The sequence below is a fragment of the Pteropus vampyrus genome, unplaced genomic scaffold (assembly GCF_000151845.1).
Source record: "Pteropus vampyrus isolate Shadow unplaced genomic scaffold, Pvam_2.0 Scaffold48, whole genome shotgun sequence".
In the NCBI taxonomy this organism is placed as follows: Eukaryota; Metazoa; Chordata; class Mammalia; order Chiroptera; family Pteropodidae; genus Pteropus; species Pteropus vampyrus.
The window spans coordinates 7,634,348-7,638,976 of record NW_011888829.1 but is presented as its reverse complement, the minus strand read 5'-3'; the positions used below and the strand labels follow the sequence as shown (position 1 = coordinate 7,638,976).

Genomic DNA, 4,629 nt, shown 5'->3' with positions numbered 1-4,629 from the left:
TGACTAGATGTTTTGTGAATACCTTCTTCTGTGTGTGGTTTGTCTTTTCTCTTAATAACGTCTTTTGATGAACATGAGTTTTTATTTTCAATTATCGATTATTTATTTTATGGTTGGTACTTTTTTTGGGCGCTGTTTAGGAAATTTTTGATGACCATTTTGGAGATAAATAACATAGTATCCAAAGAGAGAAAATAACTCAAGATTACACAGCAAGTGATAGGACCAAGGCAAGGACCCAGGACCATGTTCCTCTCACCGGGAATCCACATAACATTAGAAGCCACCTCCCCCCCAACCCCTTTCCATCACTCTGACCCCACAGTTAAAGGAAATCAACTTTAATACGTTCTGAATGTATTGAGCACCTTGAAAATATTCCTACCCAATTGTTCTTCTCTAGAAATCTAAAACATAGACAAAGTTTTATGCACACAGATGTTCACTGCAATGTTATTTTTAATGGCAAAAGAAAAGATAATGACCTAAATATTCAGCTATCTTAGACTGGCTAAGTTGTGGCACATGTATAACATTGACTAGTATAGCTACATAATATTCAAACTAAGGTATTTTTGAAAATTATTTAATGGCCTGTAAAAATGAGTAGAATATAATATATATTTTTTACCATTTTAAAATCTCATCTTTATTGAGGTATGATTTATATACAAAAATATAACTACTTTAGTATACAGGTTAATGAGTTTTTATTTTTTATTTTATTTATTTATTTTTTCAGGCGAGGCAACCCTTGGTTGACCTCACAGATTGCAAGGACCTTGTCAGCTTACAATCCCTGCCTACAGCACCTGGTCTTCCTAGGTGGTCTTCCATCCAAGTACTAAACAGGCTTGACCCTGCTTAGCTTCCGAGATCAGACAGGATTGGGCTTGTTCAGGGTAGCATGGCTGTAGACACGTTTTTATTTTTTAAAACAAACTTCACTGAGGTATAATTAATGCACAATAAAATAAAACAATTTTAAGTGTACAATTTGATGAGTTTAGAAAAATGCGTATAATCACGTAACCACCACTGCAGTTGTGACAGACTATTTCTATTGGTCCCCCAAATGCCCTCCTGCTTCCTTAGAGTCCCTTGCTCTTCCCCACTCTCAGGCCTAGGCGACCACTGATTCCTTTCCCGTTGCCATAGATTAGATTTCCCTTTTCTAGGATGTCATACAAATGGAACGAAACAGTATTTCGTCTTTTCTGTACAGCTTCTTTCACTCAGCATAATGGTTTTGAGATTCATCTCTGTCGTTGCCTGTATTAGTAGCTCTTTTATACCGCTGCATAGTATTCCACTACATAAATACTCCCGATTGGTTTATCCATTCTCTCGTTGATGGACATTCGTGTCGTTATTGGTTTAGGGTTAATGCGAATGAAGCTGCAAAGGATGCTCATGTACAGGTTTTTGTATGGACACGTGCTTTGACTTCTCCTTGGTAAATACCTAGGATTTGGGTTGTCGGGTCGTATGCTAGGTGTATATATGACTTTGTAAGAAACTGCCAAACTCTTTTCCCAAAGTGGCTGCACCATTTTGTATTCCCACCAGAATTCCTGTTACTTCACATCTGTATTGGTATTTGGAATTGTCAGGTTTTAAAAACAGTTTGTTTGCTTATTTTTGTTTTTAATTTTAGCCATTCTAATAGGTATATAGTGGTATTTGATTATCTTTTTTTTAAAAAAAACAGCTTTACTGACATATAATTTACGTACCATAAAGTTCATCTGTTTAAAGTGTATAGGTCTATGATTTGAGCATATTTAGAGATTTATGCAACCATCGGCATAATCTAATTTTGGAATATTTGTATCTCACCAGAAGAAATCTTGTACTCATTAGCTGTCTCTCCTCATGCCTCCCATGAATATAATATTAGGTAAAAAAAAAAAAAGCAAAACAAATATATGTATAAACATACATATGGAAATATATTCCAAATATATGTATAAACATATATATGGAAAAAAGACTAGAAGGAAATATGTCAAACACAAACCTTAGTTGTCTCTTGGTGCATTTATAAGTAGCTTATTTTCTTCTCTGCATTTTTTGGAGTTTCAGAATTCCCACAATAAGCATATACATTTGTAATTTAAAAAAAAAAATCATTATTTGTTAAAAGAAAAAAAAAAAGGCGTTTCTCCAGCCTACATCTATTGAGGGGAGTAGCATCATTCTAGAGACTGTCACTCTGTGTTTTCAGTCTGATTTCCTTTGGGAAGAGAACTTGCAAAAATCTTATTCTTCTGGGTTTCTGCAGTGAGTTGGCAGTATAAATTTGCTGTTTGCAATATTTACGTGAACTGCCTGGGGGAGTCCTGGAAACTACCCTGTGAGTTGGTTTCTGTATTGACGGGCTGTTGAACGCTCAGAAAATGTGCTCTGGAAAGCAAACCCATGTGGGAGTTGACTCAAGGGGGTACACACTGTTTTGTGACACATCGAGAGAAGTGAAGCAAGGTTTTTATTTGCTCGAGACCTCATTCTCCAGCTTTCTATAGTGTTCGTGGCCATGTATGCCTGTGAGTGCGGAACACACATTTGTACGAGCAGGTAACATATATTTTTACGTGGTAAGCTGCTGTGGATTTACAGGACTAAGTGTATTTGGTCTTCTAGTTCTAGTTTAATGACCATTCTGCAGTGTGAATTAGGATAAGTCGAATTCCCATTCCTGTAATTACATTTCCCCTTGATTTCATTGAGACAACACTAACTCCCACCTCAGCGCAGGCCTATGGAAATGAATTAAATCACGTCCGTGCTTTGAACAAAAATGTGCTTTCCTTGGAGTCGACACACTATTTCACATCTCAAAGGTCACTTTCTTGGGGGGGAGGGTGGGTGGTGAAATTGAACTGATATTAACCATTTTCCTAAGAAGAAATAGACCAGGAGGCAGGGGTGGGGGGAGGTGGGAGAGGTGGGGGAGGGCTGGAGGGGGACTTGGCTGAATCAGAGATTGATTGCAAAGAAGCAAAACCCACCTAGGCTAGCCGAAATAGAGGGTGGGAAGATGCACTGTGAGAATTGAATAAACAGAACAAAAAGCATCAAGCCTTAAGGCAAACTCTGTCTCTCTGTCTCGGGCCTTGTGATCTCTTGTTCTTTTATCTCTCTATACATACCTTCTCCAGGCTCTTCTTTGCAGGTTGGTTCCTTCTGCTTATACCTGGTTTGTGCTCTAGTCAGAGGTCATGATTTTTTTTTGGCCAATCCCATGACAGAGACATGTAAATGAAGAAGGTAATTATGTAAAGTAGTTTGCCGTAAGCAGCCTGTATAATGGCCCCACAGTGCTCCACATCTCCTGGGATGCGTGTCCTCCGTCATCCCTTTCTCACGAGTGTGCACTGGATTTAGTATTTGCTGAGATGTCACTTCCAAGTTAGGTTATGCAAAGACTGTGGCTTCCGTCTTTTCTGCCATCTCTTACTCTCTCGCTTATTCTGATGGAAAAAAAATGCCACGTTGTGAGCTGTCCTGTGGTGTGGTCCATGTAGCGAAGAACCGGGGGAGGCCTCTGGTCCAGCAGCTTTGAGGAAATGAGCCCTGTCAACAACCATGTGAGTCAACTTGGGGAGTTGGGGATTCCCCAGTCTGAGCCTCGAGATGCTTACAGCCCTGGTGACACCTTGAGGTGTAACACCCAACAAAGCCACGCCTGGATTCCTGACCTACAGAAACTGTGATGTACTGTTTTAAGGCACTAGGTTTGGGGGTGATTTACACGGCAATAGGTAAAGAATACAGTCCTCTAAATAATGCTATTTTTGCAGCACAGGACCCAGGCTCACTTCAGAATAAATTGTAAGAGATAATGTGACCCAAGGGGCTATTCTGGAGAACTTGTTTAGGCCAAAGTGCCGGTTTCTTCCAACACGGTGGGCAAGTTCAAATGCAGCAGTACCGTGTCTGCTGTATGGCCATCTGGACAAGGAGGAGTTAGCGTCTAACAGCAACAGCATAGATATAGAAGATGCAAATGGGAAGGACTCCATTTTAGAGAACCCAAACGTTTCGACCTGTGCTGTCATATCTGAAATGTGTAGAGGGTTGCATTTGGTGAATTCTAGTGTCCTTTCAACTCCAAATGACAGTGAATCTAAGTATGTGCCCTTGGACGCCAAGTCCCTATGGGTGGTGCCCTGTATGGCTGGTGTGGACCATAGGGGAAGCCTCAGTCTTCTGGAACATGCCTGGGATGACAGGTCAGACATGGGAGCCTCTTGCATCTCAGAGTCTCACTGCAGACGTGATTTGGCTCAGAGGTCTGGAGAGTATTCAAGCGGTCCAGCCTTCCTCCAAACTGTTTCACAGGGAAGGCATTTCATGAGCCAGACTCCTCGAGATCCTGTATCCCCCCAGTAGACTCCACAGATCTCGTAGGAAGTTCTTCTATTGAAGAGTAAGTCCATAGGCAGAGAAAATGGCAGAGAGTAGTTCTTACTGCTGCAGTTTCTTACTTATTGAGTTTTCCCTAAATGTTCTTTCACACTAAGAGACTCTTTGCCGTGCTCTTTAATCCTCATTTCCACCCCCACCTTCCAGGCTTCTTGGCCTCACCTCCTACAAAGCCGATGCACCTAACTCCTTCCTCTTAGG

The 4,629-nt window shown here is 40.7% G+C and overlaps 1 pseudogene; it reads right to left on the bottom strand.

Annotated features, from left to right (window-relative positions):
• Positions 1–800: 800 nt before the first annotated feature.
• On the bottom strand, positions 801–919 carry LOC111739258 (annotated as a pseudogene).
• Between the last annotated feature and the right edge of the window lie 3,710 nt (positions 920–4,629).